At 35.2% G+C, this 9,063-nt stretch overlaps 1 long non-coding RNA gene across 1 annotated transcript; it reads right to left on the reverse strand.

Moving 5' to 3' along the window:
- Positions 1-744: 744 nt before the first annotated feature.
- LOC129348002 (uncharacterized) lies at positions 745-8,812 on the reverse strand. Its single transcript, XR_008600394.1, has 3 exons — positions 7,950-8,812; positions 6,675-6,960; positions 745-1,922 (listed from the first exon to the last, which is right to left on the reverse strand). It is a non-coding gene; the product is annotated as an uncharacterized LOC129348002 (long non-coding RNA).
- Between the last annotated feature and the right edge of the window lie 251 nt (positions 8,813-9,063).

Consider the following 9,063-nt stretch of genomic DNA (forward strand, 5'->3'; position numbering starts at 1 on the left):
TATTTTAAAAATTTTGTTTAATGTCACACGTACATGTTTTGTATCGTGTTGAATTATCTCATTCGATATTTTGTCAGTTTAATAATATTTAATTGTATTTAAAGTTTACTTTTATTAAACTGACAAAATATCGAATGAGATAATTCAACACGATACAAAACATGTACGTGTGACATTAAACAAAATTTTTAAAATAACATTATTCAAAATTACAGAGAACATGTTTCAGATAATTACACATTGAAAAAACACTGTTTAAACCAGAATGATATTAAACATTTAAAAAAATACAAAACATTAGATTAGATTGTTAAACCTTTAAAAAATACTTTTTAGGAGTGTCCGTATAGCTCAACGCGTTGAGCGGGCGACCCATGTACAGGGGCTGGTCCCTGATGCAGCTGGCCTGGGTTCGATTCCCGCTCACGGCCCTTTGCTGCATGTTTTCCCCAGACTCTTCTCCCCTGTTTCCTGTCTCTCTCTCACTGCGCCTATCCAATAGGGCCAAAAAAAAAAAAAAAAAACTTTTTAAACAAGAATGATATTAAACATTTAAAAAAATACAAAACATTAGATTAGTTTTTTAAACCTTTAAAAAATACTTTTTAAACAAGAATGATATTAAACATTTAAAAAAATACAAAACATTAGATTAGATTGTTAAACCTTTAAAAAGACAAAACATTTAATTAAATAATTACATGTTTATTTAGAAAATTAAATCTTAAAGACAATAAAACTTCAAATAGGAATTCAACAGAAAATACAATGGAGCATTTAAAAAGAAAATTAAACATTAAAAGGTGGTAAAACATTTAAAAACAAAAACCTTAAAGATTTAATCGAAAAATTAAATATTGGGAAAGAAAAAACAATTTCAAACAAGCCAATAAAACATTTGAAAAAACAATTAAACATTAAAAAGACAAAACATTTGGAAATCAAATCAGACATTAGAAAAGAATATAAGATGAGAAATGAGCAAAACTAAACGTTTAAGAAGAATCAAACTAAAGACAAAACATTTGAAAAGACACCAGTTAAACTTTAGAAGATCAAATTGAACAGAAGAGACAATAAAACAATCAAAAAGAGCAAAAACAGAAAAAGGTCTTTACTTCACTAAGCCAGCCCTCTGGACTTCCAGTAAGCTGTGTTCCTATTGGCTGTCCAGGTGGCTGCTTGGTGTTATCAGGAACACCTGAGCAGCTCACTGTCTTCCTGCTTTATTTAGCTGCAGACAAACATTTCCTCTGCTTCTCTTCACCAGTGAACCGGGTTTGGCTCCATTGCTTTTGTTTGTGCTTTAGGCGTTGGCTTGCAGCTTCCAGCAGTAAAATCGTCTTTAATGTGTTTCTTGGTGTGTTTTAGGGCTTTGTACTGGATAGTTGTCTTGGTAAATGAGGTTCTTTAGCCACAGTTAGCACATGGTGCTAATGTGTGCAGTGATTAGTGGATTTGGTGCAGCTGAGTTGTGTCTTTATCTTGGCTGTAGTGAGTCTTTAGAGGTTTTTGGTCAGACACATTCTGTATTCTTGGTTGTCCAGAAGGTAAGAGTTCCTGTCCTGATTCTCTGTTCTCAGAGGTTCTCTGGTAGGCTGCAGGAGACTTTAGCGTTTGGGTTGTTCTAGTTTGGTTTTTGTATGGTTTCATTTGGACGACTATCTTGAGGCCCCTCCATGTGGTTTAGTGAGGTTTTCTGCAACAGTTCTACAAAGCAGCCTGCAGCAGAAGAGACTTTGAGAGTTTTTAGGAAGTTCTGGAGAGCAGACTTTAGAGCAGCAGAAACATTTGTCAGCAGTTTGAGCAGGAGAAGGTGAGCTTCAGAGTAGAAATGAGGAGAAGGAAACCTTCTTGACCCGTGTGGTGAGGTCCTGTACCAAGAGTTTGAGCAGGTTGTGAAGAGTCTGTAGTTCTTTGGTCTGAAAGCACAAGAAGAGTCGACTCATTAAAGGAGAAAACAGGAGATATTGTTGGTTCTTCTGTCACTCTGCAGTTTCCTTAGACTGAATATCAAGTTTATATTTTAAATGATTTCCCATGTGAGCCCAAGAAGACTTCAATAAAGTCCCTCCATCCCCTGGACACAACAGATTTTATTACCATGTTAAATCTTTTTTTTTTTTTTTTAATGGTTTTGAGTTTTAATCATAGTTTTAGCATAGTTTTTTCTTTTTGCTTGTTTAGTTTTGTCATCTGTGTAAACGGTGCTAAACAAATAAAGTTAATTCATAAACTGAATAATTGACTAACTCATGATTGTGACAACAGAAGTATTTTCATTGTGATATAAGGGTTTGTTTCATTTTTAAGGTTGGGGTTAAAATCTTGACAGAAACAGAAGATTAAAGAAATAAACTACAGTAAAAAAGCAATTAAACGAAAGGGGGAAAAATTAACACAAAAAAAGTGTAAAAAAATTGTTTAAAAAGTGTTTCTTAAATGTGTAATTATCTAAAATATGTTTTGTAGTTTTTAAAATGTTTATTATTGTTCTTGTTTAGAAATATTTTTTAAAGGTTTAACAATCTAATTTAATGTTTTGTGTTTTTTTAAATGTTTAATATCATTCTGGTTTAAACAGTATTTTTTAAATGTGTAATTATCTAAAACATGTTCTCTGTAATTTTGAATATTGTAATTTTGAAAATTTTGTTTAATGTCACACGTACATGTTTTGTATCGTATTGAATTATCTCATTCAATATTTTGTCAGTTTAATAATATTTAATTGTATTTAAAGTTTACTTTTATTAAACTGACAAAATATTGAATGAGATAATTCAACACGATACAAAACATGTACGATTGTTAAACCTTTAAAAAATACTTTTTAAACAAGAATGATATTAAACATTTAAAAAAATACAAAACATTAGATTAGATTGTTAAACCTTTAAAAAGACAAAACATTTAATTAAAAAATTTCATGTTTAATTAGAAAATTAAATCTTAAAGACAATAAAACTTCAAATAGGAATTCAACAGAAAATACAATGGAGTATTTAAAAAGAAAATTAAACATTAAAAGGTGGTAAAACATTTAAAAACAAAAACCTTAAAGATTTAATCGAAAAATTAAATATTGGGAAAGAAAAAAAATTTTCAAACAAGCCAACAAAACATTTGAAAAAACAACAATTAAACATTAAAAAGACAAAACATTTGGAAATCAAATCAGACATTAGAAAAGAATATAAGATGAGAAAAGAGCAAAACTAAACATTTAAGAAGAATCAAACTAAAGACAAAACATTTGAAAAGACACCAGTTAGACTTTAGAAGATCAAATTAAACAGAAGAGACAATAAAACAATCAAAAAGAGCAAAAACAGATAAAGTTCTTAAAGTGTTTTCTAGTCTGAAATGAAAACATCGAGTTGTTTCTTCAAACATTTCCTCTTTCTATGTTCTTGGTTTGATTGTAGACAGATTTACTAAGAGCTCATTTCAGAAAACTGATTTCCGGATAAAGTCTACTAGTAGTTGAAGGCATCGATCAAACTAATGTTACCTTCTGATCTCCACAAACTTTAATGTTCAGTGAAGAGAATCAAAGTTTGTTGAGGATTTCTAAAAAACCCACAGGTGAAGGTCTCAGAAGAACTCAGATGGATGGTCTAAATGTGAAATCAAGACTCATGGTCACAAGTTTTAAGGCTTCTGTTAACCAGAAAGTTCAAACTAACAGAGAAGTACTGAGAAACTTTTAAAACTTCAGTCCTCAGACTGTCTGAAGGTTCAAAGTAACAGAGAAGTACTGAGAAACTTTTAAAACTTCAGCCCTCAGACTGTCTGAAGGTTCAAACTAACAGAGAACTACTCAAGAACTTTAAGGTTTTCAGTCCTCAGACTGTCTGAAGGTTCAAACTAACAGAGAACTACTCAGGAACTTAGAAGATATCAGTCCTTGGACTGTGTGAAAGTTCAATCTAACAGAGAACTACTGTGGGACTTAGAAAATTTCAGCCCTTAGACTGTGTGAAAGCTCAGGTCCTGAGGACTCGGGAGGTGTGGAGGCTTTGGAAAGTCTTGGAACTGAGGGTTCCACCCTCCAGCACAAAGGCTGAAGTCCAACCTCCTGAGAAAAACGGTCGAGTTGAGACCCGAGTTAAAAAAAAAACTCAAACGACAAAAAATAGATGATAAATGCGCAAAAAAAAGAAGAATTTGTATCTGAGCGAGTAGCTCAGGAGGATAAGAAGAGGACTCCCAAGTGGAGGGTCGCAGGTTCGAGACCCGCCAGTGGCAGTTTTCTTTCTTTGTCTTTGTCAGGATTTTGAGAAAATTTAAGAAGTGTCTGGTCTTGAACCAGCGACCTGCAGCTCCATAGGCAAATCCTTAACTCACTGAGCTACAGATCAGATAAAATAACATAATTTCGTCGTCCCTTTGTCATCGTAGTTGCTGAAGTCACCACATGGGTGGAGACAAGGCGGAGTCTGGGTGGAGTCAGGGCGGAGAGTAGGCGGGGAGGTGGGTGGCGGCCTCCCCCCTCTACTCCCCCACCGCCCACCACACCTTCCCCCGCCCGACGAGTTCTTCGAGTCTCCACGAGTTCTTCGAGTCTCGACAGGTTTTCCCGAGTTTCTGGAGTTTCCACCAGGTCGGAGGCAGAACAAGTTGTCATGAAGAGGTGTTGAAGTCGGCCAGGATGGACTGACTTTTTACAGCGACTAGAAGGAAGACGACTAGAAGAGCAGGTCTTTCACCACCATCCATGAAATCCATGGAGTCGACTCCAGAGAAATGAAGGGAGATCAATTTTTATCAACCTCCATCCAGATGTTCAACTTGATATCTTTACTTGGAGATTTTTAGCACCACAAATCTTTAGTATCACATTTTATTATTATTTATTAGGACTTTCATGGAATCCACCAGCAGATTTAGTTTTTGTTGACAAACTTTATTCTCGTCATCATGGGATTGTAGTATTTAAAACTGTTCCTTCTATTTGACCTCATGTTTATTAGTTTTAGTGGAGAAAGTTTTGTCAGTCTCTTAAAAACTAAATAATAAATTGGATTAGTCAAGAGGTTTAAATTTCTTACTTTGTCATATTTTAAATGACAAAAAAATCTAAAAATAAAGTGTCCTGAGACAATTTGACCTGTAATTGGCGTTATATAAATAAAATTGAATTAAAATTGTATGTATCTTGTAATGTTGGAGTAATTCAGACATATATGTTGGAAAACACATTTCTTTGTCCATTAATCTGTTGATTGTTTTCTCCAGTAATTCATTTCTTGTTTTGGTTCATAAAATGTCAAGCCCAAATATATTCAGTTTACTGTCATAAAAACCAAAAAGATTTACATTCATGATGCAGGAATCAGACAGTTTTTCACTTTTTATCTTAGTTTAGTCAGAAAGATAGTTGATAATGTGTGAATTGTTGCAGCTTGTGAGCCGTAGAAGGTTTTAATCTTTGGGGCCGAGTGTCAAAAAACCTTTAGAAACCAACATCAACAAAACACTCAAAGATTTGAACATCATTAAAGGGAAATCCAACTTTTGCATGACAATGTCTAATTAAAGGACATTTATTTCCAACGTAAATGTGTGATATTCATCCTCTGGAGCTTTCTCTTCACATCGTCTTCCACCTGGACTGCTTTGGTCAGGAGCATGTGCAACAAACATTTGAAAAACTGCACTTTAACATCAATGAATGACACTGAAGTTTAATCTCTACATAAATGAGACTGAGTCTGGATGTGCTGCTCTTTCATTAACTCCTAAGTTTAGGGAAAGTTCAAACAAAAGAAGACAGTTCAGATAAGACTTGAGAATGAGCTTATTTTGAACAAACATCTCAGACTTTCTGAGCTTCAGCACCTCTGGCAAGATATTTTAACAACAAGCAACTCAAGAGATCCAGAAGCTGGAGAGAGTTAGCTTTAGCTGAGCCAAAGAACATGTGGGACGCTAACCTAGCTAACATTTCAGACTTTTCTCTGTGAATTCTGAGAAATAATTTACTATTTAATGATAGAGCTACACATCTTAACTCAGTCTCATTAAAACAGACTCTAATTCAGTGTCATCCATCCATATTAAAGTGCAGTTACCCAAAATGTTTGTTGCATGAGCTCCAACAAAACCTGTCCAGGTAGAAGGCCACTTTGACAAACAGGAAGTGGACGATTCCAAGCAGATTTATAGAAGGGGGAACCGGACTGTACTAAGTGTGGTCGAGTGTAGAGGGGTGTTTTGTGGGTTTTTAAGGCTGATAATGATTATTAGTGAGACATTTGGAGTAGATATTCATTTGCAGTTAATGAGAGTATTTAAAATCTTGGAGTTAAACTGAGAAGAACACAAATGCTAACAGAAAACGTTGTTGATACGTTTTTGTATTGTTTACAGACGTTAAGTTAAAGGAGTTTTATTTGTGATATATAACCAATCAAATCACTCCAGAAGACAGAGCGACCACAGGTAGATAAAGGTTCAGAGCCAAAGTAGCGCCATTTTTAAATGTATTTATTACCTTAAATCAGTAAAAAGTAACATACTGATAATCAGTAAATCAGTCAGCCCACAATTACTACAATTCTACAATGTACGTCTCTTTCCTTTGACTTGTTACTTGTACAATATACGATGTATATTATGCTGTTTTTTCATACCAAAGTCTATACTATGATATTTTCTAAGAGACATACCATGCTACTCTGTTTGCGCTCCTCCTCTGTTGTTTTCTGGATTGTACTCAGCTTCATGCCTTCGTCCACCAGGCCTCCGTTGACTCGTCCCGCCTGCCGTCTCTGGAGCTGAAGCTGGATTGGAACAGACCAAAGTACAGTCCAATCACGATGTCAGCTGCCTCTCAAAAGGCTCCTTCATCTGGCAGGTGGCGGCACTTCTTCTGAGGGGAAGCTGAGCTGGCCTGGCAGAACTTTGGAGATGTGTTCCAGTGGTTGGTGGATGTGTGGGGAGATAGAGAGGGACCTGTGAATTGTTCAGAAAGGAAAACAGGGAACCCATTGGTAGTTTTAGTTTAGGGTGCTACTGCGGTGTGTTTTTGGGTCTTAAGAGGTGAACAGGAAGAGTTTTTTTTTCCGTATTTATTATCTTTTACTTTGTTCCTGGTTGGAATGCCCATCAATGTCAACATGAAGTTCACTTTTAGTTCTGTTTATTTATTTTTATTTTACTAACACCCATTTGCTTTTAACCCCTTCACATGTTGTGTTGTTGTAAACTTACTCTTTCAAATAAATTCTCGTCTAACCCTCTGGAAACCAGCGTTTGGACTGTTTTTGTGTTGCTCCTCACCTACTTCAGACAGCCAGGACAAAACAAGGTTTTGTGGACCAAAGGCTATACTATGACGTTTTTAGAGCGACATGTTATACTATGATGTTTTTAGAGCAACATGCTATGCTATGACGTTTGTTGGGCGACACACTATACTATAGGCTTTTTTAATTGACATATTACTATGACTTTTTTTTGTTTTAGTTTTTTTTGTTTGTTTTGCTGTTTTAGCAACATATTATAAGAATTTGAACGGTTTTAAAAATTACTGTACTTTTACTTTTGCAATGAAATATTATTCTATGGCATTTTTTAGATGACATATACTCTGATGTTTTCTTGAATAACACTATTTTGACAATATACTGCACGATGACATTTTTTGAACCACATATCATACATGACTATTTTAGGCAACATCCTATCATTTTGCACTTTTTGAACCACATAATAATCAGTTGGGTTTTTTTGCTGACATGCTATACTATGAACTACAGGCCATACTATGTTATTCTTGAGTAAAGCATACTATACTTTGACATTTTCTGAACTACATCCTATACTATGGCATTATACACAGAGTGCTTTGGTTACATGTTGATTTATAATCTAGATTTTTTTCTGTTTTGTTTTTTGACAGGATTACCACAGACCTGACTGTGAACACCGTTGACACCCACCTGAGGGAGACGCTGCATAAGATCTCAAGGCTGCTTGGTCGTGGTCTTTCTGGTCCTGCTCCAGAACGCCTTCATCAACTACGTCTTCTTTTGAAGAGGCCCTCAGATGCTGCAATCTCTGACCTTAAGGAGGAACTGCTACTTTCACTCTGTAACGAGACGGCAGTTATTTTAAAGACCCAGCTCCTGGCGGTTTTGAGTGAAAGTCAAAACAGAACTACAGACAGTTAAATCTGAGCTGTCGGTCAGTATTTCAAACATCAAGTCCGACCCGGCTGCCCTAAAGCACGCTGTGGGTGAAACGGAAACTTCACTCTCCACATCACCAATGACATCGTCACACTCCAAAGCAGAGCACCTCTCTGCTGAACTTTTAAAAGTGGACTGTAAATGTGAAGAATGTGATCAGCAGCAGACTGTGAGCAGCGGAACAGATGCGATCAGAAAGAAGTCATTTTCTTTTTTCTTTTCTTTCTGGTTGACTTGATGCTGTTAGATGCAGATGTTGGAGCTGATTGTGATCTTTCAGAATAAAAAAGCTGCTTTTCCTTCACAGACTTTTCAGGAAATTATTCTCTCAGATTTTCTCTGCTATTTATATTTTTATTATCTGTGATTATTTCATTATTTCTTTATTGTAAAAATAAAGTTTGAGGCATAAAGACTCATTTAGTTATTTTATTCCTGAAATCTTTGACGTAGCAGAACTAAACTTCCATTTTCCTTCTTGTACTTCTGATACTAGAACTAAACGTATCTTCAACACGGATCATCTGCTTTTCATGAATCAGCAGCAAAATCACAACAACAAATGAGACAATTTTCAACAAATTAATGAAACTGATATTTAAAACAATCAGAGTCTGTTTTAGTGTCAAACTAAAGCTGATTACTGACAACTAGAACGTTAACGTTACTGTTTAAATCACATTTAAGTTTCCTGAACGTTACATTAATGTCAACCAGCCACACTTTTATGAACTTAATGAACCACATTACAGGAACACAACACACCAGCTGTTTACATGAAACTCAACACATTAGCTTGATACTACGTTAGCTTTAATCGGGCTCCGACTAAGTAGCTAGCTCGGTTAGCATCGCTAACATTAAA

This window comes from Amphiprion ocellaris, chromosome 22 (assembly GCF_022539595.1).
Source record: "Amphiprion ocellaris isolate individual 3 ecotype Okinawa chromosome 22, ASM2253959v1, whole genome shotgun sequence".
Classification (NCBI taxonomy): Eukaryota; Metazoa; Chordata; class Actinopteri; family Pomacentridae; genus Amphiprion; species Amphiprion ocellaris.